A 27633-nucleotide genomic window follows, 5' to 3' on the forward strand; every position below is an offset into this window, starting at 1 on the left:
ACAAGGCTAGAGGAAGATCTGAAACAAAGAAATCTGACTTTTACCAGAGATCAGAGGAAAACACAAACACAGTCCCCCACTACCAACAAATAAAGCAGTCACGTTTCCCACATTTGGGGAAATCACAGGGGTCAGCATACCCAGAATGCAATGAATGAACCTCACCCTGGGAGAGTAATCTTCATGACCATGGTATCTCCTATGCAAAATAAGTATGATTTGGGATAGGGCTGGGGAGGGCCGCTGCTCATGCACATCTCTGTCAAGTAAAGGAGATTCAACTGAGGCAGCACAAGGGAACTCTCATCTGGGGACAACAACTGCAGGGAGAACACATATTTTCAGATGAACATGGGAGGGCAGAAGGCTGCCTAATACTGAAGCACCCCCAAACAACAAACCAAATGCAACAACTAGTGCAAGCATTCCTGGGGGAAGTTCTGCAGAAGACGGATTTGCATACGGTGATGTCATCCAAGCAGTGGGTCAAAGTTGGCTTCAACCCTCATCTGCATATGAAAAGAGAAAAGGGGCGTGCAGGGCATGGCGGCCTTTTGCGGTGCTTGGATGACCCCTAGTTCGCATTAAACACCCCACCCTCCTTTGGTGTGGGGCTCATGTTGGCCATGCCCCATCCCCTGATGCATTCAAGCTGATTTATTGCAGCAGCTGGGCACTGTAACAGCTCCAGAGCAGCTCTGAATGGCAAGTAAAAGGGTGTGGGCCCTGCAGCACTACCTGTAGTTTGCATTGTGCATTGGAAGGCACAAAGTAAGCAGACGGGAGAAGTCAGGATAGTGCGCAAGGGCATAGAAGGGAGCGGCTCAAGAAAAGAGAAGTTGAAACAGACAGCAAACTAGGCTGGAGAGAGACCTGAGACAAAGAGATCTGAATTATACGAGAGCCGACCAGGGGAAACACAAATTATGCAGTCAAGTTTCCCACATTTGGGGAAATCGCAGGAGCAGCACACCCAGAGTGCAATGGGTGAGCCTTGCCCTGGGAGAAGCACCTACATGATCATAGTATCTCACCTGCCAGGTAAGTAGAAGTTGGGCTAGAGCTGGGGAGGGTCGCTGCTCGGGTACCCCCCTGTCAAGTGAAGGAGATCCAACTGAGGCAGCACCAGGGAACTCTCGAAAGAAGAACAAGGCTAAAGGAAGATCTGAGACAAAGAAATCTGACTTTTACCAGAGCTGACCAGAGGAAAGCACAAACACAGTCCCCCACTACCACAAATAAAGCAGTCGAGTTTCCCACATTTGGGGAAATCACAGGGGTCAGCATACCCAGAATGCAATGAATGAACCTCACCGTGGGAGAACAATCTTCATGACCATGGTATCTCCTATGCAAAATAAGTATGATTTGGGATAGGGCTGGGGAGGGCCGCTGCTCAGGCACATCTCTGTCAAGTAAAGGAGATTCAACTGAGGCAGCACAAGGGAACTCTCATCTGGGGACAACAACTGCAGGGAGAACACATATTTTCAGATGAACATGGGAGGGCAGAAGGCTGCCTAATACTGAAGCACCCCCAAACAACAAACCAAATGCATCAACTAGTGCAAGCATTCCTGGGGGAAGGCCTGCAGCAGATGGATTTGCATACGGTGATGTCATCCAAGCAGTGGGTCAAAGTTGGCTTCAACCCTCGTCTGCATATGAAAAGAGAAAAGGGGCGTGCAGGGCATGGCGGCCTTTTGCGGCGCTTGGATGACCCCTAGTTCGCATTAAACACCTCCACCCTCCTTCGGTGTGGGGCTCATGTTGGCTATGCCCCAGCCCCTGAAGCATTCAAGCTGATTTCTTGCAGCAGCTGGGCACTGTAACAGCTCCAGAGCTGCTCTGTACGGCAAGTAAAAGGGTGTGGGCCCTGCAGCACTACCTGTAGTTTGCATTGTGCATTGGAAGGCACAAAGTAAGCAGTCAGGAGGAGAAGTCAGGATAGTGCACAAGGGTATAAAAGGGAGGGGCTCATGAAAAAAGAAGTGGAAACAGACAGCAAACTAGGCTGGAGAGAGACCTGAGACAAAGAGATCTGAATTATACGAGAGCCGACCAGGGGAAACACAAATTATGCAGTCAAGCTTCCCACATTTGGGGAAATCAGAGTGCAATGGGTGAGCCTTGCCCTGGGAGAAGCACCTTCATGATCATAGTATCTCACCTGGCAGGTAAGTAGGAGTTGGGCTAGAGCTGGGGAGGGTCGCTGCTCGGGCACCCCCCTGTCAAGTGAAAGAGATCCAACTGAGGCAGCACAAGGAAACTCTCGAAAGAAGAACAAGGCTAGAGGAAGATCTGAGACAAATAAATCTGACTTTTACCAGAGCTGACCAGAGGAAAGCACAAACACAGTCCCCCACTACCACAAATAATGCAGTCGAGTTTCCCACATTTGGGGAAATCACAGGGGTCAGCATACCCAGAATGCAATGAATGAACCTCACCCTGGGAGAACAATCTTCATGACCATGGTATCTCCTATGCAAAATAAGTATGATTTGGGATAGGGCTGGGGAGGGCCGCTGCTCAGGCACATCTCTGTCAAGTAAAGGAGATTCAACTGAGGCAGCACAAGGGAACTCTCATCTGGGGACAACAACTGCAGGGAGAACACATATTTTCAGATGAACATGGGAGGGCAGAAGGCTGCCTAATACTGAAGCACCCCCAAACAACAAACCAAATGCAACAACTAGTGCAAGCATTCCTGGGGGAAGGCCTGCAGCAGATGGATTTGCATACGGTGATGTCATCCAAGCAGTGGGTCAAAGTTGGCTTCAACCCTCGTCTGCATATGAAAAGAGAAAAGGGGCGTGCAGGGCATGGCGGCCTTTTGCGGTGCTTGGATGACCCCTAGTTCACATTAAACACCTCCACCCTCCTTCGGTGTGGGGCTCATGTTGGCTGTGCCCCAGCCCCTGAAGCATTCAAGCTGATTTCTTGCAGTAGCTGGGCACTGTAACAGCTCCAGAGCTGCTCTGTACGGCAAGTAAAAGGGTGTGGGCCCTACAGCACTACCTGTAGTTTGCATTGTGCATTGGAAGGCACAAAGTAAGCAGACAGGAGGAGAAGTCAGGATAGTGCACAAGGGTATAAAAGGGAGGGGCTCATGAAAAAAGAAGTGGAAACAGACAGCAAACTAGGCTGGAGAGAGACCTGAGACAAAGAGATCTGAATTATACGAGAGCCGACCAGGGGAAACACAAATTATGCAGTCAAGCTTCCCACATTTGGGGAAATCGCAGGGGCACCACACCCAGAGTGCAATGGGTGAGCCTTGCCCTGGGAGAAGATCCTTCATGATCATAGTATCTCACCTGGCAAGTAAGTAGGAGTTGGGCTAGAGCTGGGGAGGGTCGCTGCTCGGGCACCCCCCTGTCAAGTTAAAGAGATCCAACTGAGGCAGCACAAGGGAACTCTCGAAAGAAGAACAAGGCTAGAGGAAGATCTGAGACAAAGAAATCTGACTTTTACCAGAGCTGTCCAGAGGAAAGCACAAACACAGTCCCCCACTACCACAAATAATGCAGTCGAGTTTCCCACATTTGGGGAAATCACAGGGGTCAGCATACCCAGAATGCAATGAATGAACCTCACCCTGGGAGAACAATCTTCATGACCATGGTATCGCCTATGCAAAATAAGTATGATTTGGGATAGGGTTGGGGAGGGCCGCTGCTCAGGCACATCTCTGTCAAGTAAAGGAGATTCAACTGAGGCAGCACAAGGGAACTCTCATCTGGGGACAACAACTGCAGGGAGAACACATATTTTCAGATAAACATGGGAGGGCAGAAGGCTGCCTAATACTGAAGCACCCCCAAACAACAAACCAAATGCAACAACTAGTACAAGCATTCCTGGGGGAAGGCCTGCAGCAGATGGATTTGCATATAGTGATGTCATCCAAGCAGTGGGTCAAAGTTGGCTTCAACCCTCGTCTGCATATGAAAAGAGAAAAGGGGCGTGCAGGGCATGGCGGCCTTTTGCGGTGCTTGGATGACCCCTAGTTCGCATTAAACACCTCCACCCTCCTTCGGTGTGGGGCTCATGTTGGCTATGCCCCAGCCCCTGAAGCATTCAAGCTGATTTCTTGCAGCAGCTGGGCACTGTAACAGCTCCAGAGCTGCTCTGAACGGCAAGTAAAAGGGTGTGGGCCCTGCAGCACTACCTGTAGTTTGCATTGTGCATTGGAAGGCACAAAGTAAGCAGACGGGAGAAGTCAGGATAGTGCGCAAGGGCATAGAAGGGAGCGGCTCAAGAAAAGAGAAGTTGAAACAGACAGCAAACTAGGCTGGAGAGAGACCTGAGACAAAGAGATCTGAATTATACGAGAGCCGACCAGGGGAAACACAAATTATGCAGTCAAGTTTCCCACATTTGGGGAAATCGCAGGAGCAGCACACCCAGAGTGCAATGGGTGAGCCTTGCCCTGGGAGAAGCACCTACATGATCATAGTATCTCACCTGCCAGGTAAGTAGAAGTTGGGCTAGAGCTGGGGAGGGTCGCTGCTCGGGTACCCCCCTGTCAAGTGAAGGAGATTCAACTGAGGCAGCACAAGGGAACTCTCGAAAGAAGAACAAGGCTAGAGGAAGATCTGAGACAAATAAATCTGACTTTTACCAGAGCTGACCAGAGGAAAGCACAAACACAGTCCCCCACTACCACAAATAATGCAGTCGAGTTTCCCACATTTGGGGAAATCACAGGGGTCAGCATACCCAGAATGCAATGAATGAACCTCACCCTGGGAGAACAATCTTCATGACCATGGTATCTCCTATGCAAAATAAGTATGATTTGGGATAGGGCTGGGGAGGGCCGCTGCTCAGGCACATCTCTGTCAAGTAAAGGAGATTCAACTGAGGCAGCACAAGGGAACTCTCATCTGGGGACAACAACTGCAGGGAGAACACATATTTTCAGATGAACATGGGAGGGCAGAAGGCTGCCTAATAATGAAGCACCCCCAAACAACAAACCAAATGCAACAACTAGTGCAAGCATTCCTGGGGGAAGGCCTGCAGCAGATGGATTTGCATACGGTGATGTCATCCAAGCAGTGGGTCAAAGTTGGCTTCAACCCTCGTCTGCATATGAAAAGAGAAAAGGGGCGTGCAGGGCATAGCGGCCTTTTGCGGCGCTTGGATGACCCCTAGTTCGCATTAAACACCTCCACCCTCCTTCGGTGTGGGGCTCATGTTGGCTATGCCCCAGCCCCTGAAGCATTCAAGCTGATTTCTTGCAGCAGCTGGGCACTGTAACAGCTCCAGAGCTGCTCTGTACGGCAAGTAAAAGGGTGTGGGCCCTGCAGCACTACCTGTAGTTTGCATTGTGCATTGGAAGGCACAAAATAAGCAGACAAGAGGAGAAGTCAGGATAGTGCACAAGGGTATAAAAGGGAGGGGCTCATGAAAAAAGAAGTGGAAACAGACAGCAAACTAGGCTGGAGAGAGACCTGAGACAAAGAGATCTGAATTATACGAGAGCCGACCAGGGGAAACACAAATTATGCAGTCAAGCTTCCCACATTTGGGGAAATCGCAGGGGCACCACACCCAGAGTGCAATGGGTGAGCCTTGCCCTGGGAGAAGCACCTTCATGATCATAGTATCTCACCTGGCAGGTAAGTAGGAGTTAGGCTAGAGCTGGGGAGGGTCGCTACTCGGGCACCCCCCTGTCAAGTGAAAGAGATCCAACTGAGGCAGCACAAGGGAACTCTCGAAAGAAGAACAAGGCTAGAGGAAGATCTGAGACAAATAAATCTGACTTTTACCAGAGCTGACTAGAGGAAAGCACAAACACAGTCCCCCACTACCACAAATAATGCAGTCGAGTTTCCCACATTTGGGGAAATCACAGGGGTCAGCATACCCAGAATGCAATGAATGAACCTCACCCTGGGAGAACAATCTTCATGACCATGGTATCGCCTATGCAAAATAAGTATGATTTGGGATAGGGCTGGGGAGGGCCGCTGCTCAGGCACATCTCTGTCAAGTAAAGGAGATTCAGCTGAGGCAGCACAAGGGAACTCTCATCTGGGGACAACAACTGCAGGGAGAACACATATTTTCAGATAAAAATCTTGGTCATGCTCTGGTTTCTCTTCAGAACGAACAAATCTTTCGCCTCTTACTAAAGATTTCCGTGGAGAGGAGCAAAACCGAGTTTTATCTCAATTTTTGCATGCCCCATCTTTTTGGGGTTTCTTTTACCGGTTTAAAGATAGAATGAGTGTGCTTTAATGTAAGCTCATTTGCATAGAAATGACAGTAAATGTTTATTTATGTTCAAACAGAACTTTCTTGACCATGCTACTTGCTTTAAAGATCTGGGAGCACATGGAATACAGTACAAACCATGCTTATAGCAAGGAGAAGCCAGGTGAGAAATCTGCTTTCTTTCAAATTGGGCGCTCACTTTGATCTGAATGAGGACTGCTGGCACAGCACTCAGGCGACAGGTGGAATCTTGGTCATGCTCTGGTTTCTCTTCAGAATGAACAAATCTTTCGCCTTTTATTAAAGATTATCCGTGGAGAGGAGCAAAACTGAGTTTTATCTCAATTTTTGCATGCCCCATATTATTGGGGTTTCTTTTATCAGTTTAAAGACAGAACAAGTGTGCTTTCTTGTTAGCTTTAATGTAAGTTTATTTGCATAACAATGACAATAAATGTCTGTTTCTTTTCAAGCAGAACTTTCTTGACCATACTAATTGCTTGAAAGATCTGGGAGCACATGGAAAAGAGTACAAACCATGTTTATAGCAAGGGGAAGCCTGGTGAGAAATCTGCTTTCTTTCTTTCAAATTGGGTGCTCACTTTGAGCTGAATGAGGACTGCTGGCATGGCACTCAGGCGACAGGTGGAATCTTGGTCATGCTCTGGTTTCTCTTCAGAACGAACAAATCTTTCGCCTTTTACTAAAGATTTCCGTGGAGAGGAGCAAAACTGAGTTTTATCTCAATTTTTGCATGCCCCATATCATACCTCCCAACTGTCCCGATTTTCACGGGACAGTCCCGTTTTTTGGGGACTGTCCCGCTGTCCCACCTGCGGGCCGCAGTGTCCCGCGGTGGGGAGGACAGTTGGGAGGCTCTGTCTGTCGCTGCCCTGCTTAGCAGAGCAGCGGTGAATAGTCGCTGTGCGCACAGCGTCTATTCACTGAAGTCAGAGGGAGAGGTGGCATGCCAGCGGCTCACAGAGCGCTGGGCATGCCCCCTCAGTGCCGAAAACGGGGGCGTGACTCGCGATCGCGGGTCCTCCCGCGAAGCCATGCCCCTTTTTACTTAGGCCACGCCCTTTTTGGGAGCGCGTGCGACTTCGCCGCGCGTGTGTCCCTCTTTGCGAGCCGACAAAGTTGGGAGGTATGCCCATATTATTGGGGTTTCTTTTATCAGTTTAAAGACAGAACGAGTGTGCTTTCTGGTTAGCTTTAATGTAAGTTTATTTGCATAACAATGACAGTAAATGTTTGTTTCTTTTCAAACAGAACTTTCTTGACCATGCTACTTGCTTGAAAGATCTGGGAGCACATGGAAAACAGTACAAACCATGCAGTATCACAAGAGCCTTTATTTGATCTTTCATGAAGATAGAGCAGAATTGAGGACACGTCAACAATTTCTGCCGAAGGTGGTTCATCTTTCCACATGGTGCCTTTGGCCACTGACACCTTCGTTGAGTCAAAGTCTCTGGCTGTGGTCAGAACTTTGAAAATTTATGTCACCAGAACGGTTCAGATTAGGAAAACAGAGGCTCTGTTTGTCCTGTATGCTCCCAACAGGATTGGGTGTCCTGCTTCCATGTAGACCATTATGCGCTGGATCTGTGGTAAGATTCAGCATGCTCATTCCATGGCAGGATTGCCGTTACTGAATTAGGTGAAGACCCATTCTACTAGAAAGGTGGGTTCATCCTGGGCAGCTGGTCGGGGAGTCTCGGCATTGCAACTTTGCCGAGCAGCTATTTAGTAAACACTTTTGCTAAGTTTTACAAGTTTGATACCTTGGCCGATGATAACTTCAAGTTGGGTAATTCGGTGCTGCAGAGTCGTACGCACTCTTCCACCCGTTCAAGAGCTTTGGTATAACCCCATGGTTCTTAATGTGACCCCAGCATCCTCTAGGTCGTATGAGAAAATAGGATTTTAATACCTACCGGTAAATCCTTTTCTCTTAGTCTGTAGAGGATGCTGGGCACCCGTCCCAGTCCATACTGTGTCTGCAGTTATTACTTGTGGTTATACACATGTTGTGTTATGGTTCTGGTCAGCTTTTTGCTGCAATTATTCATGCCGTTGGCTTGTGTTCTGTTGAATGCCACGTTCTGCGGCATGCTTAAGGTGAGAGCTGGTAAGATGCTCACCTTAGTTTAACAATAAATCCTTTCCTCGAAATGTCCGTCTCCATGGGCACAGTTCCTATAACTGGAGTCTGGAGGAGGGGCATAGAGGGAGGAGCCAGTTCACACCCTTTGATAGTCTTAAAGTGCCCATGTCTCTTGCGGATCCCGTCTATACCCCATGGTTCTTAATGTGACCCCAGCATCCTCTACGGACTAAGAGAAAAGGATGCCCTTGCGCACTATCCTGACTTCTCCTCCCGTCTGCTTACTTTGTGCCTTCCAACGCACAATGCAAACTACAGGTGGTGCTGCAGGGCCCACACCCTTTTACTTGCCTTACAGAACAGCTCTGGAGCTGTTACAGTGCCCAGCTGCTGCAAGAAATCAGCTTGAATGCTTCAGGGGATGGGGCATGGCCAACATGAGCCCCACACCAAAGGAGGGTGGGGGTGTTTAATGAGAACTAGGGGTCATCCAAGCACTGCAAAAGGCCGCCATGCCCTGCACGCCCCTTTTCTCTTTTCATATGCAGATGAGGGTTCCAGCCAACTTTGGCCCACTGCTTGAATAACATCACTGTATGCAAATCCGTCTGCTGCAGACCTTCCCCCAGGAAGGCTTGTACTAGATGTTGCATATGGTTTGATATTTGATGGTGCTTCAGTATTAGGCAGCCTTCCGCCCTCCCATGTTCATCTGAAAAGATGTGGTCTCCCTGCAGTTGTTGTCCCCAGACGAGAGTTCCCTTGTGCTTCCTCAGTTGAATCTCCTTAACTTGACGGGGGAGGGGCTGCCCGAGCAGCCACCCTCCCCAGCCCTATCCCAACTCATACTTATTTTGCATATGTGATCTCTTGATCATGAAGATTGTTCTCACAGGGTGAGGTTCATCCATTATATTTTAAAATAGGAAGGTACAAATTACATATTTGAATTGCATTTATGTGCTGGATTCAAATGTCCCCCCCCCCCCCCCTTCCTTTCTCAATTGTGCCCGTCAGCAGCTATTCTAAGGTTGCTGCCAATGGGTGTGACACATTAATTTCTTCTGTGGGGTACACTGGACTCCACAAGGATTCACATTGGGGTGTAGAGTAGGATCTTGATCTGAGGCACCAACCGACTCAAAGCTTTTGACTGTTCCCAAGATGCTCAGTGCATTCTCCTCTATAACCCCGCTTCCATGAACAGGGAGCTCAGTTTGTAGTTGGTGCCTTCAGTAGCAGGCCACTTAACAGGGGCCTGCCTCAGGCAGCCTATTCTTAGCTATAAATTTTGACAAGAAAAGAAGAACTTGTTTTATGAGAATCTACAAGGGCTGCAGCAGGCTAGGTCTAATAGACATCTTTACTGCAGCTTCATCACTCCCAGCGGCGCTGTATACTCCCGTGCCCTGGTTGCTGGGTCACTGCAGCGGAGGGTCCGGTTTCATCCTAAGGTCAGTCACACACACACCACCCTTCCGGATCACGAGGCCGCTGATGAAGGGGAGCGTGGCCGTAGGGGGTGGACCGTGTGCGCACTGGCGTGGACACTGATTACTGGGCAGCCGCTCCACTAGCCACCAGGTACAGTTAAGGAGCACAGGTCTGGGGGTTTTTCTCCTATATTAACCCAATTTTGTACTGCCCGCAGCGCATTGTGATAGGTAATAGGGCCTGATTCAGGTTGGATTGCAATCACAATAAGCGATCCAACTGCAAAAATTGCTAAGAGCATACGCATGTGCCTGCATTTTCTGCGGCACCCCGCAGAGAATGCGATCGCCTCTGCCTGTCAATCGGGGCGGGGGGGGATAGGTGGGTCAGCAACACTCCATTTCCAAGTCAGGGATGGAGCGGTGCGGGGGCAAGGCTTCAAAATGGGGTCTGCAACGGAGTAGACACAGGGGGCGTGGTCACAGCGGCTGTATGACATCACATTCAGCCGCTGTGATCACAAAAATGGTGGCGGCTTCCTGCGCGCACATACAGTCTGCACCAGCAGGAGGCTACACCATTTTTTATGATCACGCTGAACTGCAGTGCGACTGCAATTACAGCATGGTCAAGAAGGGAGGCGTCATGCTGGGTGGCCATGCCCTTTCACTGTGCAGGAGCCAGCACCGCTCACACACTAGTCCCCGGGTGCAGCCCCCAACCCCCGGGACACCCGGAGCAACAAAATGTAGATTCAGGCCACCAGGCCACGCCCCTACCTATGAAACCATGCCTCCTTTTTACCATTGCGCTGCTTATCTGCGCGCACTGCATTACAATCTCCCTCGCCACCTCTCTGGGTGTCACCAGTGATAGTGACACCTCTGCCATGCTTGTAGCAGCTGGTCCTAAGATCTACGCCTCAAGCCCTGAGTGTTTGCCCTTGTGACTTGTTGATCATCATAGCGAAGCAGATGCTTACAGAAAACTGCAGGGGCTTAGATTGAAAATAAAAAAATTGATTGGTATAAGGTAGAGAGGAGCGGGTTCGGTTCTCCGAGAACCGAATTCCCCACGAACTCCACGTTGTTTACACTGGTCCGAGGCAGGCTCGGTTGTTCCCGCCTGACTCGCAAAACCTGAACAAGGGAAAATGTCATCATCCCGCTGTCGGATTCTCGCGAGATTCGGATTCCATATAAAGAGCTGCGCGTTGCCGCCATTTTTACTCGTGCATTGAAGAGAGAGCGGAATGGACGTGGCTATGTTCTCTCAGTGGAAATCTCAATATCAGTGCTCAGTATCAGTGGTTACTTATTGCTGCTCAGTAATACTAGTAGTGTGTCTCTCCTGCTCAGTGTCAGTTCTCAGTAGTATCCTCATCAGTGCTCAGTATCACTGCTCATTGTCTTGTGCTGCATTGTGGTGCTCAGCATACTACAGTACATTACTAATAGTCCAGTGCTGCATCTTGCTGCTCAGTGTCAGTTCTAGTATCCTCATCAGTGCTCACTATCACTGTTCATTGCATTTTGGTTTTCTGTATACTACAGTAACATAGTAATATAGTAACATATAGTAACATAGTTTTTGAGGTTGAATAGAGGCAAATTGCCCATCGTGTTCAACCTGTTTTAAGTTGTGATGATTCTACATACTTGCTGAATAATGTTTTATGACTAGTTAGCTACTATAACTCATGTTACCCCCGGATTAACCATGTTGATATTTTAAGTATTATAACCTTAGATAGCTTTTTCATTCAGAAATGTATCCATTCCTTTTTTAAATCCAATTACAGAGTCCGCCATTACCACCTTCCCTGGCAGGGAATTCCACATCCTGATTGCCCTAACAGTGAAGATCATAGTATCTCACCTGGCAGGTAAGTAGGAGTTGGGCTAGAGCTGTGGAGGATTGCTGCTCGGGCACCCCCTGTCAAGTGAAGGAGATCCAACTGAGGCAGCACAAGGGAACTCTCGAAAGAAGAACAAGGCTAGAGGAAGATCTGAGACAAAGAAATCTGACTTTTACCAGAGCTGACCAGAGGAAAGCACAAACACAGTCCCCCACTACCACAAATAATGCAGTCGAGTTTCCCACATTGGGGAAATCACAGGGGTCAGCATACCCAGAATGCAATGAATGAACCTCACCCTGGGAGAACAATCTTCATGACCATGGTATCTCCTATGCAAAATAAGTATGATTTGGGATAGGGCTGGGGAGGGCCGCTGCTCAGGCACATCTCTGTCAAGTAAAGGAGATTCAACTGAGGCAGCACAAGGGAACTCTCATCTGGGGACAACAACTGCAGGGAGAACACATATTTTCAGATGAAAATCTTGGTCATGCTCTGGTTTCTCTTCAGAACGAACAAATCTTTCGCCTTTTACTAAAGATTTCCGTGGAGAGGAGCAAAACTGAGTTTTACCTCAATTTTTGCATGCCCCATCTTTTTGGATTTTCTTTTATAGGTTTAAAGATAGAATGAGTGTGCTTTAATGAAAGCTCATTTGCATAGAAATTACAGTAAATGTTTGTTTCTTTTCAAACAGAACTTTCTTGACCATGCTACTTGCTTGAAAGATCTGGGAGCACATGGAATACAGTACAAACCATGCTTATAGCAAGGAGAAGCCAGGTGAGAAATCTGCTTTCTTTCAAATTGGGCGCTCACTTTGATCTGAATGAGGACTGCTGGCATGGCACTCAGGCGACAGGTGGAATCTTGGTCATGCTCTGGTTTCTCTTCAGAATGAACAAATCTTTCGCCATTTATTAAAGATTTCCGTGGAGAGGAGCAAAACTGAGTTTTATCTCAATTTTTGCATGCCCCATATTATTGGTGTTTCTTTTATCAGTTTAAGGACAGAATGAGTGTGCTTTCTTGTTGGCTTTAATGTAAGTTTATTTGTATAACAATGACAGTAAATGTCTGTTTCTTTTCAAACAGAACTTTCTTGACCATGCTACTTGCTTGAAAGATCTGGGAGCACATGGAAAAGAGTACAAACCATGCTTATAGCAAGGGGAAGCCTGGTGAGAAATCTGCTTTCTTTCTTTCAAATTGGGTGCTCACTTTGAGCTGAATGAGGACTGCTGGCATGGCACTCAGGCGACAGGTGGAATCTTGGTCATGCTCTGGTTTCTCTTCAGAACGAACAAATCTTTCGCCTTTTACTAAAGATTTCCGTGGAGAGGAGCAAAACTGAGTTTTATCTCAAATTTTGCATTCCCCATCTTATTGGGGTTTTATTTTATCTGTTTAAAGATAGAACGAGTGTGCTTTAATGTAAGCTCATTTGCATAGAAATGACAGTAAATGTTTGTTTCTTTTCAAACAGAACTTTCTTGACTATACTAATTGCTTGAAAGATCTGGGAACACATGGAAAAGAGTACAAACCATGTTTATAGCTAGGGGAAGCCTGGTGAGAAATCTGCTATCTTTCTTTCAAATTGGGTGCTCACTTTGAGCTCAATGAGAACTGCTGGCATGGCACTCAGGCGACAGGTGGAATCTTGGTCATGCTCTGGTTTCTCTTCAGAACTAACAAATATTTCACCTTTTATTAAATATTTCCGTGGAGAGGAGCAAAACTGAGTTTTATCTCAATTTTTGCATGCCCCATATTATTGGGGTTTCTTTAATCAGTTTAAAGACAGAACGAGTGTGCTTTCTTGTTAGCTTTAATGTAAGTTGCCATAGATGCAGTGAAACACACGTGTAGGGCACGGCGTGTCCGCGTGTATTTGACTCATGTGAAATGTTATAAAACAAAAATATATGATTATGATGTTAGCTGTTAGTCTCCACTAATAGGGAATAGAAGCTGAGCTATAAGAAAGGAATACACTAGATATGATGTCACTTAGCAGATACAATGTCTAAAGTGCATACAGATAGCTACTAATAACTCTTGATAAGAAAGTATATCAGTGTGGGTATATTTATATGATGGGATATTGGGACTAGTGAATATATATCACTCCTGCTGTCCAGATTGGCAATAACCAGACAATTATGATAAGAGTAGAGATGTCACATGGGCTGCTATAGATATTAATTTAATGCTGTATGTGTCATTTGTTACAAATGGATACATTTTCTATGAGTCAGCCTAGCAGCTGCATGTTCTAACAGAACACTATCCTCACACAGAATCTGCTAACCTTGAGATAACTAAATGACAGTGTGTAACAGTCTCTTTACTATAAGACTGTTACAAAGTAATATATATATTTGAAGTCAGTCTAGCAGCTGTGTGTTCCAGCAGTTTATAAGACAAAGAAAATCTCCTATTGTGGAATCTAGACACATGGGACTGCTGGCCTGTGTCATACTATTTCTATGTAATACCAGTAACATGTATATAACTGTTACATAATTGTTACAAATGGATAAATCTTTGAGTCAGCCTAGCAGCTGCATGTCCTAACAGGACACCATAAATCCTTTACAGTGTAACAAATTGATTGGTAACACTTAAAGGCTGGAGAGCAGTTATATGCCTTACTAGCATACTCAATATACCACATTATTACACCAGTTACCACGATTATTGACAGCGCATTTGATATATTATATTACCCTCACACTGAGTCTGTTTACCTTTAGATAACTAAGTGACCGAATATGTAACAGTTTCTCTATCATAAGACTGTTACAAAGTGAGATAGATATATTTGGAAGTCAGTCAAACAGCTGTGTGTTTCAGCGGTTTATAAGAAAATTCCTCATTGTGGAATCTGGACCACTAAGGGTTATTATATATATAGCACATGGAATTGCCACATCTCCCTATATGATAATTTCATTACACTGTAACATAATAAGAATTAACTCTTTAACAGTGTAAATAGAGAGTAATGAATCTCTGACACATGGAATATATTATTTCTTAGATGAATTGGATAAACCATTATGACAGACACTTTGCTTCCTAATAAGAATTGAGGTGGCTATACCTCTAAGGAAAGCATTATTGCCTACGCCTAGATCAGATTAAATAAGATCTGGCTGAATATATGAAGGAAGGTTGCTATTTATATGAGAATTGGAATTGCTATATTCCTTAAGGCAACCCCACCGATTGATATATGTTGTCAATTAAGTATATCTGAACGGCTATATCTGGACCAGATTTAATAAGATCTGGCTGATTATATGAAGGAGGGTTGCTATTTATATTGGAATTGCCATATTCCTTAAGGCAACCGCACCTGTTGGTATATCTCGCCAATTAACTATATCTAAACAGCTAAATTAAAGCTATTCATCATTTTTTTAGTTTGGATATTAATAAATATGATCTTTCCATGATGCATAGAGATTTCCCTATCAAGTGATTCCTTATCCGATATAGAAAGCTATCCCCCTGTGGTATTGAATTTAGGAATATAGTCTTAGGGGACACAGAGAAATAAGTGATCCCCATCTACCTAAGCACCCCACAAATTGGAGGTTAGCTTACCGGTTATACTCAATCACCCCCACAAATTCGCCAATGGGGATGGCTTCCCGGGAGGTAACCCCTATTGAGTGAAGGGAGTATATAGGATACGACCCAGTGGTACCTGACGACATAGATACTAACAGCTATTTAATAACATTACGCTAGAAAGTGATTATTAGCAACATATATATCTATATAAACAACCCCGCCAGGGTTGTGCCTTCAAAAATAATCACACACGGACACGCTTTTTAAACCTTTTTTTCACATCTCTTTATTCTTCTTATGCACATGTATGTTAGTTCTGTGATTTTAACCTTTATGTTTCACTGCAGTTTGGGATAATAATATTAATATTTATCCAATTTTAATACATACTTAATAAAGGTTATATTTTATGATTCATTCATTCTGTCCAGTGCGTCAACAGTGCAGATTTCTTCTTGTTTTTTCTCCCAAATTCTATAACAATGACAGTAAATGTTGTTTCTTTTCAAACAGAACTTTCTTGACCATGCTACTTGCTTGAAAGATCTGGGAGCACATGGAAAACAGTACAAACCATGCAGTATCACAAGAGCCTTTATTTGATCTTTCATGAAGATAGAGCAGAATTGAGGACACGTCAACAATTTCTGCCGAAGGTGGTTCATCTTTCCACATGGTGCCTTTGGCCACTGACACCTTCGTTGAGTCAAAGTCTCTGGCTGTGGTCAGAACTTTGAAAATTTATGTCACCAGAACGGTTCAGATTAGGAAAACAGAGGCTCTGTTTGTCCTGTATGCTCCCAACAGGATTGGGTGTCCTGCTTCCATGTAGACCATTATGCGCTGGATCTGTGGTAAGATTCAGCATGCTCATTCCATGGCAGGATTGCCGTTACTGAATTAGGTGAAGACCCATTCTACTAGAAAGGTGGGTTCATCCTGGGCAGCTGGTCGGGGAGTCTCGGCATTGCAACTTTGCCGAGCAGCTATTTAGTAAACACTTTTGCTAAGTTTTACAAGTTTGATACCTTGGCTGATGATTACCTCAAGTTGGGTCATTCGGTGCTGCAGAGTCGTACGCACTCTCCCACCCGTTCAAGAGCTTTGGTATAACCCCATGGTTCTTAATGTGACCCCAGCATCCTCTAGGTCGTATGAGAAAATAGGATTTTAATACCTACCGGTAAATCCTTTTCTCTTAGTCCGTAGAGGATGCTGGGCACCCGTCCCAGTCCATACTGTGTCTGCAGTTATTACTTGTGGTTATACACATGTTATGTTATGGTTCTGGTCAGCTTTTTGCTGCAATTGTTCATGCCGTTGGCTTGTGTTCTGTTGAATGCCACGTTCTGCGGCATGCTTAAGGTGTGAGCTGGTAAGATGCTCACCTTAGTTTAACAATAAATCCTTTCCTCGAAATGTCCGTCTCCCTGGGCACAGTTCCTATAACTGGAGTCTGGAGGAGGGGCATAGAGGGAGGAGCCAGTTCACACCCTTTGAAAGTCTTAAAGTGCCCATGTCTCTTGCGGATCCCGTCTATACCCCATGGTTCTTAATGTGACCCCAGCATCCTCTACGGACTAAGAGAAAAGGATGCCCTTGCGCACTATCCTGACTTCTCCTCCCGTCTGCTTACTTTGTGCCTTCCAACGCACAATGCGAACTACAGGTGGTGCTGCAGGGCCCACACCCTTTTACTTGCCTTACAGAACAGCTCTGGAGCTGTTACAGTGCCCAGCTGCTGCAAGAAATCAGCTTGAATGCTTCAGGGGATGGGGCATGGCCAACATGAGCCCCACACCAAAGTAGGGTGGGGGTGTTTAATGCGAACTAGGGGTCATCCAAGCACCGCAAAAGGCCGCCATGCCCTGCATGCCCCTTTTCTCTTTTCATATGCAGATGAGGGTTCCAGCCAACTTTGGCCCACATCTTGGATGACATCACCGTATGCAAATCCGTCTTCTGCAGACCTTCCCCCAGGAATGCTTGTACTAGTTGTTGCATATGGTTTGATATTTGATGGTGCTTCAATATTAGGCAGCCTTCCACCCTCCCATGTTCATCTGAACAGATGTGGTCTCCCTGCAGTTGTTGTCCCCAGACGAGAGTTCCCTTGTGCGTCCTCAGTTGAATCTCCTTAACTTGACGGGGGAGGGGCTGCCCGAGCAGCCACCCTCCCCAGCCCTATCCCAACTCATACTTATTTTGCATATGAGATCTCTTGATCATGAAGATTGTTCTCACAGGGTGAGGTTCATCCATTATATTTTAAAATAGGAAGGTACAAATTACATATTTGAATTGCATCTATGTGCTGGATTCAAATGTCCCCCCCCCCCCCCCTTCCTTTCTCAATTGTGCCCGTCAGCAGCTATTCTAAGGTTGCTGCCAATGGGTGTGACACATTAATTTCTTCTGTGGGGTACACTGGACTCCACAAGGATTCACATTGGGGTGTAGAGTAGGATCTTGATCTGAGGCACCAACCGGCTCAAAGCTTTTGACTGTTCCCAAGATGCTCAGCGCATCCTCCTCTATAACCCCGCTTCCATGAACAGGGAGCTCAGTTTGTAGTTGGTGCCTTCAGTAGCAGGCCACTTGACAGGGGCCTGCCTCAGGCAGCCTATTCTTAGCTATTAATTTTGACAAGAAAAGAAGAACTTGTTTTATGAGAATCTACAAGGGCTGCAGCAGGCTAGGTCTAATAGACATCTTTACTGCAGCTTCATCACTCCCAGCGGCGCTGTATACTCCCGTGCCCTGGTTGCTGGGTCACTGCAGCGGAGGCTCCAGTTTCTTCCTAAGGTCAGTCACACACACACCGCCCTTCCGGATCACGAGGCCGCTGATGAAGGGGAGCGTGGCCGTAGGGGGTGGACCGTGTGCGCACTGGCGTGGACACTGATTACTGGGCAGCCGCTCCACTAGCCACCAGGTACAGTTAAGGAGCACAGGTCTTGGAGTTTTACTCCTATATTAACCCAATTTTGTACTGCCCGCAGCGCATTGTGATAGGTAATAGGGCCTGATTCAGGTTGGAATGCAATCACAATAAGCGATCCAACTGCAAAAATTGCTAACAGCATACGCATGTGCCTGCATTTTCTGCGGCACCCCGCAGAGAATGCGATCGCCTCTGCCTGTCAATCGGGGCGGGGGGGGGAGAGGGGGGTCAGCAACACTCCATTTCCAAGTCAGGGATGGAGCGGTGCGGGGGCAAGGCTTCAAAATGGGGTCTGCAACGGAGGAGACACAGGGGGCGTGGTCACAGCGGCTGTATGACATCACATTCAGCCGCTGTGATCACAAAAATGGTGGCGGCTTCCTGCGCGCACATACAGTTTGCACCAGCAGGAGGCTACACCATTTTTTATGATCACGCTGAACTGCAGTGCGACTGCAATTACAGCATGGTCAAGAATGGAGGCGTCATGCTGGGTGGCCATGCCCTGTCACTGTGCAGGAGCCAGCACCGCACACACACTAGTCCCCGGGTGCAGCCCCCAACCCCCGGGACACCCGGAGCAACAAAATGTAGATTCAGGCCACCAGGCCACGCCCCTACCTATGAAACCATGCCTCCTTTTTACCATTGCGCTGCTTATCTGCGCGCACTGCATTACAATCTCCTTCGCCACCTCTCTGGGTGTCACCAGTGATAGTGACACCTCTGCCATGCTTGTAGCAGCTGGTCCTAAGATCTACGCCTCAAGCCCTGAGTGTTTGCCCTTGTGACTTGTTGATCATCATAGCGAAGCAGATGCTTACAGAAAACTGCAGGGGCTTAGATTGAAAATAAAAAAATTGATGGGTATAAGGTAGAGAGGAGCGGGTTCGGTTCTCCGAGAACCGAATTCCCGACGAACTCCATGTGGTTTACACTGGTCCGAGGCAGGCTCGGTTGTTCCCGCCTGACTCGGAAAACCTGAACAAGGGAAAATGTCATCATCCCGCTGTCGGATTCTCTCGAGATTCGGATTCCATATAAAGAGCTGCGCGTTGCCGCCATTTTTACTCGTGCATTGAAGAGAGAGCGGAGAGGACGTGGCTATGTTCTCTCAGTGGAAATCTCAATATCAGTGCTCAGTATCAGTGGTTACTTATTGCTGCTCAGTAATACTAGTAGTGTGTCTCTCCTGCTCAGTGTCAGTTCTCAGTAGTATCCTCATCAGTGCTCAGTATCACTGCTCATTGTCTTGTGCTGCATTGTGGTGCTCAGCATACTACAGTACATTACTAATAGTCCAGTGCTGCATCTTGCTGCTCAGTGTCAGTTCTAGTATCCTCATCAGTGCTCACTATCACTGCTCATTACATTGTGGTGTTCTGTATACTACAGTAACATAGTAATATAGTAACATATAGTAACATAGTTTTTGAGGTTGAATAGAGGCAAATTGCCCATCGTGTTCAACCTGTTTTAAGTTGTGATGATTCTACATACTTGCTGAATAATGTTTTATGACTAGTTAGCTACTATAACTCATGTTACCCCCGGATTAACCATGTTGATATTTTAAGTATTATAACCGTGGATAGCTTTTTCATTCAGAAATGTATCCATTCCTTTTTTAAATCCAATTACAGAGTCCGCCATTACCACCTTCCCTGGCAGGGAATTCCACATCCTGATTGCCCTAACAGTGAACATCATAGTATCTCACCTGGCAGGTAAGTAGGAGTTGGGCTAGAGCTGTGGAGGATTGCTGCTCGGGCACCCCCTGTCAAGTGAAGGAGATCCAACTGAGGCAGCACAAGGGAACTCTCGAAAGAAGAACAAGGCTAGAGGAAGATCTGAGACAAAGAAATCTGACTTTTACCAGAGCTGACCAGAGGAAAGCACAAACGCAGTCCCCCACTACCACAAATAATGCAGTCGAGTTTCCCACATTTGGGGAAATCACAGGGGTCAGCATACCCAGAGTGCAATGAATGAACCTCACCCTGGGAGAACAATCTTCATGACCATGGTATCTCCTATGCAAAATAAGTATGATTTGGGATAGGGCTGGGGAGGGCCGCTGCTCAGGCACATCTCTGTCAAGTAAAGGAGATTCAACTGAGGCAACACAAGGGAACTCTCATCTGGGGACAACAACTGCAGGGAGAACACATATTTTCAGATGAACATGGGAGGGCAGAAGGCTGCCTAACACTGAAGCACCCCCAAACAACAAACCAAATGCAACTACTAGTGCAAGCATTCCTGGGGGAAGGCCTGCAGCAGATGGATTTGCATATGGTGATGTCATCCAAGCAGTGGGTCAAAGTTGGCTTCAACCCTCGTCTGCATATGAAAATAAAAAAGGGGTGTGCAGGGCATGGCGGCCTTTTGCGGCGCTTGGATGACCCCTAGTTTGCATTAAACACCTCCACCTTCCTTCGGTGTGGGGCTCATGTTGGCTATGCCCCAGCCCCTGAAGCATTCAAGCTGATTTCTTGCAGCAGCTGGGCACTGTAACAGCTCCAGAGCTGCTCTGTAAAGCAAGTAAAAGGGTGTGGGCCCTGCAGCACTACCTGTAGTTTGCATTGTGCGTTGGAAGGCACAAAGTAAGCAGACGGGAGAAGTCAGGATAGTGCACAAGGGCATAGAAGGGAGCGGCTCAAGAAAAGAGAAGTGGAAACAGACAGCAAACTAGGCTGGAGAGAGACCTGAGACAAAGAGATCTGAATTATACGAGAGCCGACCAGAGGAAACACAAATTATGTAATCAAGTGTCCCACATTTGGGGAAATCGTAGGAGCAGCACACCCAGAGTGCATTGGGTGAGCCTTGCCCTGGGAGAAGCACCTTCCTGATCATAGTATCTCACCTGGCAGGTAAGTAGGAGTTGGGCTAGAGCTGGGGAGGGTCGCTGTTCGGGCACCCCCCTGTCAAGTGAAGGAGATCCAACTGAGGCAGCACAAGGAAACTCTCGAAAAAAGAACAAGGCTAGAGGAAGATCTGAGACAAAGAAATCTGACTTTTACCAGAGCTGACCAGAGGAAAGCACAAACACAGTCCCCCACTACCACAAATAATGCAGTCGAGTTTCCCACATTTGGGGAAATGACAGGGGTCAGCATACCCAGAATGCAATGAATGAACCTCACCCTGGGAGAACAATCTTCATGACAATGGTATCTCCTATGCAAAATAAGTATGATTTGGGATAGGGCTGGGGAGGGCCGCTGCTCAGGCACATCCCTGTCAAGTAAAGGAGATTCAACTGAGGCAGCACAAGGGAACTCTCATCTGGGGACAACAACTGCAGGGAGAACACATATTTTCAGATGAACATGGGAGAGCAGAAGGCTGCCTAATACTGAAGCACCCCCAAACAACAAACCAAATGCAACAACTAGTACAAGCATTCCAGGGAAAAGGTCTGCAGAAGACGGATTTGCATACGGTGATGTCATCCAAGCAGTGGGCCAAAGTTGGCTGGAACCCTCATCTGCATATGAAAAGAGAAAAGGGGTATGCAGGGCATGGCGGCCTTTTGCGGCGCTTGGATGACCCTTAGTTCGCATTAAACACCTCCACCCTCCGTCGGTGTGGGGCTCATGTTGGCTATGCCCCAGCCCCTGAAGCATTCAAGCTGATTTCTTGCAGCAGCTGGGCACTGTAACAGCTCCAGAGCTGCTCTGTAAGGCAAGTAAAAGGGTGTTGGCCCTGCAGCACTACCTGTAGTTTGCATTGTGCGTTGGAAGGCACAAAGTAAGCAGACAGGAGAAGTCAGGAGAGTGCACAAGGGCAAGGGCAGGGGCTCAAGAAAAGAGAAGTGGAAACAGACAGCAAACTAGGCTGGAGAGAGACCTGAGACAAAGAGATCTGAATTATACGAGTAGCCGACCAGAGGAAACACAAATTATGTAGTCAAGTGTCCCACATTTGGGGAAATCGTAGGAGCAGCACACCCAGAGTGCAATGGGTGAGCCTTGCCCTGGGAGAAGCACCTTCCTGATCATAGTATCTCACCTGGCAGGTAAGTAGGAGTTGGGCTAGAGCTGGGGAGGGTCGCTGCTCGGGCACCCCCCTGTCAAGTGAAGGAAATCCAACTGAGGCAGCACAAGGAAACTCTCAAAAAAAGAACAAGGCTAGAGGAAGATCTGAGACAAAGAAATCTGACTTTTACCAGAGCTGACCAGAGGAAAGCACAAACACAGTCCCCCACTACCACAAATAATGCAGTCGAGTTTCCCACATTTGGGGAAATCACAGGGGTCAGCATACCCAGAATGCAATGAATGAACCTCACCCTGGAAGAACAATCTTCATGACCATGGTATCTCCTATGCAAAATAAGTATGATTTGGGATAGGGCTGGGGATGGCCGCTGCTCAGGCACATCTCTGTCAAGTAAAGGAGATTCAACTGAGGCAGCACAAGAGAACTCTCATCTGGGGACAACAACTGCAGGGAGAACACATATTTTCAGATGAACATGGGAGAGCAGAAGGCTGCCTAATACTGAAGCACCCCAAACAACAAACCAAATGCAACAACTAGTACAAGCATTCCTGGGGGAAGGTCTGCAGAAGACGTATTTGCATACGGTGATGTCATCCAAGCAGTGGGCCAAAGTTGGCTGGAACCCTCATCTGCATATGAAAAGAGAAAAGGGGTATGCAGGGCATGGCGGCCTTTTGCGGCGCTTGGATGACCCTTAGTTCGCATTAAACACCTCCACCCTCCGTCGGTGTGGGGCTCATGTTGGCTATGCCCCAGCCCCTGAAGCATTCAAGCTGATTTCTTGCAGCAGCTGGGCACTGTAACAGCTCCAGAGCTGCTCTGAAAGGCAAGTAAAAGGGTGTGGGCCCTGCAGCACTACCTGTAGTTTGCATTGTGCGTTGGAAGGCACAAAGTAAGCAGACAGGAGAAGTCAGGAGAGTGCACAAGGGCATAGAAGGCAGCGGCTCAAGAAAAGAGAAGTGGAAACAGACAGCAAACTAGGCTGGAGAGAGACCTGAGACAAAGAGATCTGAATTATACGAGAGCCGACAAGGGGAAACGCAAATTATGCAGTCAAGTTTCCCACATTTGGGGAAATCGCAGGAGCAGCACACCCAGAGTGCAATGGGTGAGCCTTGCCCTGGGAGAAGCACCTTCATGATCATAGTATCTCACCTGGCAGTTATGTAGGAGTTGGGCTAGAGCTGGGGAGGGTCGCTGCTCGGGTACCCCCCTGTCAAGTGAAGGAGATCAAACTGAGGCAGCACAATGGAACTCTCGAAAGAAGAACAAGGCTAGAGGAAGATCTGAGACAAAGAAATCTGACTTTTACCAGAGCTGACCAGAGGAAAACACAAACACAGTCCCCCACTACCACAAATAATGCAGTTGAGTTTCCCACATTTGGGGAAATCACAGGGGTCAGCATACCCAGAATGCAATGAATGAACCTCACCCTGGGAGAACAATCTTTATGACCATGGTATCTCCTATGCAAAATAAGTATGATTTGGGATAGGGCTGGGGAGGGCCGCTGCTCAGGCACATCTCTGTCAAGTAAAGGAGATTCAACTGAGGCAGCACAAGGGAACTCTCATATGGGGACAACAACTGCCGGGAGAACACATATTTTCAGATGAACATGGGAGGGCAGAAGGCTGCCTAATACTGAAGCACCCCCAAACAACAAACCAAATGCAACAACTAGTACAAGCATTCCTGGGGGAAGGTCTGCAGAAGACGGATTTGCATACAGTGATGTCATCCAAGCAGTGGGCCAAAGTTGGCTGGAACCCTCATCTGCATATGAAAAGAGAAAAGGGGTATGCAGGGCATGGCGGCCTTTTGCGGCGCTTGGATGACCCTTAGTTCGCATTAAACACCCCCACCCTACTTCGGTGTGGGGCTCATGTTGGCCATGCCCCAGCCCCTGAAGCATTCAAGCTGATTTCTTGCAGCAGCTTGGCACTGTAACAGCTCCAGAGCTGCTCTGTAAGGCAAGTAAAAGGGTGTGGGCCCTGCAGCACTACCTGTAGTTTGCATTGTGCATCGGAAGGCACAAAGTAAGCAGACAGGAGGAGAAGTCAGGATAGTGCACAAGGGTATAGAAGGGAGGGGCTCAAGAAAAAAGAAGTGGAAACAGACAGCAAACTAGGCTGGAGAGAGACCTGAGACAAAGAGATCTGAATTATATGAGAGCCGACTAGGGGAAACACAAATTATGCAATCAAGTTTCCCATATTTGGGGAAATCGCAGGGGCAGCACACCCAGAGTGCAATGGGTGAGCCTTGCCCTGGGAGAAGCAACTTCATGATCATAGTATCTCACCTGGCAGGTAAGTAGGAGTTGGGCTAGAGCTGGGGAGGGTCGCTGCTCGGGCACCCCCCTGTCAAGTGAAGGAGATCCAACTGAGACAGCACAAGGGAACTCTTGAAAGAAGAACAAGGCTAGAGGAAGATCTGAGACAAAGAAATCTGACTTTTACCAGAGCTGACCAGAGGAAAGCACAAACACAGTCCCCCACTACCACAAATAATGCAGTTGAGTTTCCCACATTTGGGGAAATCACAGAGGTCAGCATACCCAGAACGCAATGAATGAACCTAACCCTGGGAGAACAATCTTCATGACCATGGTATCTCCTATGCAAAATAAGTATGATTTGGGATAGGGCTGGGGAGGGCCGCTGCTCAGGCACATCTCTGTCAAGTAAAGGAGATTCAACTGAGGCAGCACAAGGGAACTCTCATCTGGGGACAACAACTGCAGGGAGAACACATATTTTCAGATGAACATGGGAGGGCAGAAGGCTGCCTAATACTGAAGCACCCCCAAACAACAAACCAAATGCAACAACTAGTGCAAGCATTCCTGGGGGAAGGCCTGCCGCAGATGGATTTGCATATGGTGATGTCATCCAAGCAGTGGGTCAAAGTTGGCTTCAACCCTCGTCTGCATATGAAAAGAGAAAAGGGGCATGCAGGGCATGGCGGCCTTTTGCGGCGCTTGGCTGACCCCTAGTTTGCATTAAACACCTCCACCCTCCGTCGGTGTGGGGCTCATGTTGGCTATGCCCCAGCCCCTGAAGCATTCAAGCTGATTTCTTGCTGCAGCTGGGCACTGTAACAGCTCCAGAGCTGCTCTGTAAGGCAAGTAAAAGGGTGTGGGCCCTGCAGCACTACCTGTAGTTTGCATTGTGCGTTGGAAGGCACAAAGTAAGCAGACAGGAGAAGTCTGGAGAGTGCACAAGGGCATAGAAGGCAGCGGCTCAAGAAAAGAGAAGTGGAAACAGACAGCAAACTAGGCTGGAGAGAGACCTGAGACAAAGAGATCTGAATTATACGAGAGCCGACCAGGGGAAACACAAATTATGCAGTCAAGTTTCCCACAGGAGTATATAGGATACGACCCAGTGGTACCTGACGACATAGATACTAACAGCTATTTAATAACATTACGCTAGAAAGTGATTATTAGCAACATATATATCTATATAAACAACCCCGCCAGGGTTGTGCCTTCAAAAATAATCACACACGGACACGCTTTTTAAACCTTTTTTTCACATCTCTTTATTCTTCTTATGCACATGTATGTTAGTTCTGTGATTTTAACCTTTATGTTTCACTGCAGTTTGGGATAATAATATTAATATTTATCCAATTTTAATACATACTTAATAAAGGTTATATTTTATGATTCATTCATTCTGTCCAGTGCGTCAACAGTGCAGATTTCTTCTTGTTTTTTCTCCCAAATTCTATAACAATGACAGTAAATGTTGTTTCTTTTCAAACAGAACTTTCTTGACCATGCTTCTTGCTTGAAAGATCTGGGAGCACATGGAAAACAGTACAAACCATGCAGTATCACAAGAGCCTTTATTTGATATTTCATGAAGATAGAGCAGAATTGAGGACACGTCAACTATTTCTGCCGAAGGTGGTTCATCTTTCCACATGGTGCCTTTGGCCACTGACACCTTCGTTGAGTCAAAGTCTCTGGCTGTGGTCAGAACTTTGAAAATTTATGTCACCAGAACGGTTCAGATTAGGAAAACAGAGGCTCTGTTTGTCCTGTATGCTCCCAACAGGATTGGGTGTCCTGCTTCCATGTAGACAATTATGCGCTGGATCTGTGGTAAGATTCAGCATGCTCATTCCACGGCAGGATTGCCGTTACTGAATTAGGTGAAGACCCATTCTACTAGAAAGGTGGGTTCATCCTGGGCAGCTGGTCGGGGAGTCTCGGCATTGCAACTTTGCCGAGCAGCTATTTAGTAAACACTTTTGCTAAGTTTTACAAGTTTTAGAGTAAAGGAGATTCAACTGAGGCAGCACAAGGGAACTCTCATCTGGGGACAACAACTGCAGTGAGAACACATATTTTCAGATGAACATGGGAGGGCAGAAGGCTGCCTAATACTGAAGCACCCCCAAACAACAAACCAAATGCAACAACTAGTACAAGCATTCCTGGGGGAAGGTCTGCAGAAGACGGATATGCATATAGTGATGTCATCCAAGCAGTGGGCCAAAGTTGGCTGGAACCCTCATCTGCATATGAAAAGAGAAAAGGGGTATGCAGGGCATGGCGGCCTTTTGCGGCGCTTGGATGACCCTTAGTTCGCATTAAACACCCCCACCCTCCTTCGGTGTGGGGCTCATGTTGGCCATGCCCCAGCCCCTGAAGCATTCAAGCTGATTTCTTGCAGCAGCTTGGCACTGTAACAGCTCCAGAGCTGCTCTGTAAGGCAAGTAAAAGGGTGTGGGCCCTGCAGCACTACCTGTAGTTTGCATTGTGCATTGGAAGGCACAAAGTAAGCAGACAGGAGGAGAAGTCAGGATAGTCCACAAGGGTATAGAAGGGAGGGGCTCAAGAAAAAAGAAGTGGAAACAGACAGCAAACTAGGCTGGAGAGAGACCTGAGACAAAGAGATCTGAATTATATGAGAGCCGACCAGGGGAAACACAAATTATGCAGTCAAGTTTCCCACATTTGGGGAAATCGCAGGGGCAGCACACCCAGGTGAGATACTATAATCAGGAAGGTGCTTCTCCCAGGGCAAGGCTCACCCATTGCACACTGGGTGTGCTGCTCCTACGATTTCCCCAAATGTGGGACACTTGACTGCATAATTTGTGTTTCCTCTGGTCGGCTCTCGTATAATTCAGATCTCTTTGTCTCAGGTCTCTCTCCAGCCTAGTTTGCTCTCTGTTTCCACTTCTTTTTTCTTGAGCCCCTCCCTTCTATACCCTTGTGCACTATCCTGACTTCTCCTCCCGTCTGCTTACTTTGTGCCTTCCAATGCACAATGCAAACTACAGGTAGTGCTGCAGGGCCCACACCCTTTTACTTGCCTTACAGAGCAGCTCTGGAGCTGTTACAGTGCCCAGCTGCTGCAAGAAATCAGCTTGAATGCTTCATGGGATGGGGCATGGCCAACATGAGCCCCACACCAAAGGAGGGTGGGGGTG

The 27633-nt window shown here is 47.2% G+C and overlaps 26 non-coding genes and 2 pseudogenes across 26 annotated transcripts; 8 read left to right on the forward strand and 20 right to left on the reverse strand.

The window, feature by feature from the left end:
- Nucleotides 1-51: 51 nt before the first annotated feature.
- LOC135000073 (U1 spliceosomal RNA) lies at nucleotides 52-216 on the reverse strand. Its single transcript, XR_010202110.1, has one exon. It is a non-coding gene; the product is annotated as a U1 spliceosomal RNA (small nuclear RNA).
- A 670-nt stretch (nucleotides 217-886) lies between these two features.
- On the reverse strand, nucleotides 887-1049 carry LOC134999881 (U1 spliceosomal RNA). The gene has a single exon (XR_010201948.1). It is a non-coding gene; the product is annotated as a U1 spliceosomal RNA (small nuclear RNA).
- A 152-nt stretch (nucleotides 1050-1201) lies between these two features.
- LOC134999769 (U1 spliceosomal RNA) lies at nucleotides 1202-1365 on the reverse strand. The gene has a single exon (XR_010201842.1). It is a non-coding gene; the product is annotated as a U1 spliceosomal RNA (small nuclear RNA).
- Nucleotides 1366-2337: 972 nt separating this feature from the next.
- LOC134999862 (U1 spliceosomal RNA) lies at nucleotides 2338-2501 on the reverse strand. The gene has a single exon (XR_010201929.1). It is a non-coding gene; the product is annotated as a U1 spliceosomal RNA (small nuclear RNA).
- A 674-nt stretch (nucleotides 2502-3175) lies between these two features.
- Nucleotides 3176-3338, reverse strand: LOC134999451 (U1 spliceosomal RNA). Its single transcript, XR_010201543.1, has one exon. It is a non-coding gene; the product is annotated as a U1 spliceosomal RNA (small nuclear RNA).
- A 152-nt stretch (nucleotides 3339-3490) lies between these two features.
- Nucleotides 3491-3654, reverse strand: LOC134999677 (U1 spliceosomal RNA). The gene has a single exon (XR_010201755.1). It is a non-coding gene; the product is annotated as a U1 spliceosomal RNA (small nuclear RNA).
- Nucleotides 3655-4325: 671 nt separating this feature from the next.
- On the reverse strand, nucleotides 4326-4488 carry LOC134999882 (U1 spliceosomal RNA). The gene has a single exon (XR_010201949.1). It is a non-coding gene; the product is annotated as a U1 spliceosomal RNA (small nuclear RNA).
- Nucleotides 4489-4640: 152 nt separating this feature from the next.
- On the reverse strand, nucleotides 4641-4804 carry LOC134999873 (U1 spliceosomal RNA). Its single transcript, XR_010201940.1, has one exon. It is a non-coding gene; the product is annotated as a U1 spliceosomal RNA (small nuclear RNA).
- Nucleotides 4805-5478: 674 nt separating this feature from the next.
- On the reverse strand, nucleotides 5479-5641 carry LOC134999398 (U1 spliceosomal RNA). Its single transcript, XR_010201501.1, has one exon. It is a non-coding gene; the product is annotated as a U1 spliceosomal RNA (small nuclear RNA).
- Nucleotides 5642-5793: 152 nt separating this feature from the next.
- LOC134999674 (U1 spliceosomal RNA) lies at nucleotides 5794-5957 on the reverse strand. The gene has a single exon (XR_010201752.1). It is a non-coding gene; the product is annotated as a U1 spliceosomal RNA (small nuclear RNA).
- A 144-nt stretch (nucleotides 5958-6101) lies between these two features.
- On the forward strand, nucleotides 6102-6217 carry LOC134999528 (U5 spliceosomal RNA). Its single transcript, XR_010201607.1, has one exon. It is a non-coding gene; the product is annotated as a U5 spliceosomal RNA (small nuclear RNA).
- A 270-nt stretch (nucleotides 6218-6487) lies between these two features.
- Nucleotides 6488-6604, forward strand: LOC134999586 (U5 spliceosomal RNA). Its single transcript, XR_010201665.1, has one exon. It is a non-coding gene; the product is annotated as a U5 spliceosomal RNA (small nuclear RNA).
- Nucleotides 6605-6890: 286 nt separating this feature from the next.
- On the forward strand, nucleotides 6891-7003 carry LOC134999583 (U5 spliceosomal RNA). The gene has a single exon (XR_010201662.1). It is a non-coding gene; the product is annotated as a U5 spliceosomal RNA (small nuclear RNA).
- Nucleotides 7004-11819: 4816 nt separating this feature from the next.
- On the reverse strand, nucleotides 11820-11982 carry LOC134999578 (U1 spliceosomal RNA). The gene has a single exon (XR_010201657.1). It is a non-coding gene; the product is annotated as a U1 spliceosomal RNA (small nuclear RNA).
- A 144-nt stretch (nucleotides 11983-12126) lies between these two features.
- On the forward strand, nucleotides 12127-12242 carry LOC134999539 (U5 spliceosomal RNA). The gene has a single exon (XR_010201617.1). It is a non-coding gene; the product is annotated as a U5 spliceosomal RNA (small nuclear RNA).
- A 270-nt stretch (nucleotides 12243-12512) lies between these two features.
- LOC134999592 (U5 spliceosomal RNA) lies at nucleotides 12513-12628 on the forward strand. The gene has a single exon (XR_010201670.1). It is a non-coding gene; the product is annotated as a U5 spliceosomal RNA (small nuclear RNA).
- A 286-nt stretch (nucleotides 12629-12914) lies between these two features.
- On the forward strand, nucleotides 12915-13030 carry LOC134999512 (U5 spliceosomal RNA). The gene has a single exon (XR_010201590.1). It is a non-coding gene; the product is annotated as a U5 spliceosomal RNA (small nuclear RNA).
- A 275-nt stretch (nucleotides 13031-13305) lies between these two features.
- Nucleotides 13306-13421, forward strand: LOC134999581 (U5 spliceosomal RNA). Its single transcript, XR_010201660.1, has one exon. It is a non-coding gene; the product is annotated as a U5 spliceosomal RNA (small nuclear RNA).
- A 6630-nt stretch (nucleotides 13422-20051) lies between these two features.
- LOC134999692 (U1 spliceosomal RNA) lies at nucleotides 20052-20215 on the reverse strand. Its single transcript, XR_010201768.1, has one exon. It is a non-coding gene; the product is annotated as a U1 spliceosomal RNA (small nuclear RNA).
- Nucleotides 20216-20886: 671 nt separating this feature from the next.
- On the reverse strand, nucleotides 20887-21049 carry LOC134999444 (U1 spliceosomal RNA). Its single transcript, XR_010201539.1, has one exon. It is a non-coding gene; the product is annotated as a U1 spliceosomal RNA (small nuclear RNA).
- A 152-nt stretch (nucleotides 21050-21201) lies between these two features.
- Nucleotides 21202-21365, reverse strand: LOC134999798 (U1 spliceosomal RNA). Its single transcript, XR_010201870.1, has one exon. It is a non-coding gene; the product is annotated as a U1 spliceosomal RNA (small nuclear RNA).
- A 668-nt stretch (nucleotides 21366-22033) lies between these two features.
- Nucleotides 22034-22197, reverse strand: LOC134999362 (U1 spliceosomal RNA). Its single transcript, XR_010201470.1, has one exon. It is a non-coding gene; the product is annotated as a U1 spliceosomal RNA (small nuclear RNA).
- A 152-nt stretch (nucleotides 22198-22349) lies between these two features.
- LOC134999642 (U1 spliceosomal RNA) lies at nucleotides 22350-22513 on the reverse strand. Its single transcript, XR_010201721.1, has one exon. It is a non-coding gene; the product is annotated as a U1 spliceosomal RNA (small nuclear RNA).
- A 698-nt stretch (nucleotides 22514-23211) lies between these two features.
- Nucleotides 23212-23346, reverse strand: LOC134999437 (U1 spliceosomal RNA; annotated as a pseudogene).
- Nucleotides 23347-23498: 152 nt separating this feature from the next.
- On the reverse strand, nucleotides 23499-23662 carry LOC134999637 (U1 spliceosomal RNA). Its single transcript, XR_010201716.1, has one exon. It is a non-coding gene; the product is annotated as a U1 spliceosomal RNA (small nuclear RNA).
- Nucleotides 23663-24364: 702 nt separating this feature from the next.
- Nucleotides 24365-24499, reverse strand: LOC134999420 (U1 spliceosomal RNA; annotated as a pseudogene).
- Nucleotides 24500-24651: 152 nt separating this feature from the next.
- LOC134999752 (U1 spliceosomal RNA) lies at nucleotides 24652-24815 on the reverse strand. Its single transcript, XR_010201826.1, has one exon. It is a non-coding gene; the product is annotated as a U1 spliceosomal RNA (small nuclear RNA).
- A 2361-nt stretch (nucleotides 24816-27176) lies between these two features.
- On the forward strand, nucleotides 27177-27332 carry LOC134999472 (U1 spliceosomal RNA). The gene has a single exon (XR_010201552.1). It is a non-coding gene; the product is annotated as a U1 spliceosomal RNA (small nuclear RNA).
- Nucleotides 27333-27633: the final 301 nt, after the last annotated feature.

This window comes from Pseudophryne corroboree, unplaced genomic scaffold, assembly GCF_028390025.1.
Source record: "Pseudophryne corroboree isolate aPseCor3 unplaced genomic scaffold, aPseCor3.hap2 scaffold_150, whole genome shotgun sequence".
Taxonomy (NCBI): Eukaryota; Metazoa; Chordata; class Amphibia; order Anura; family Myobatrachidae; genus Pseudophryne; species Pseudophryne corroboree.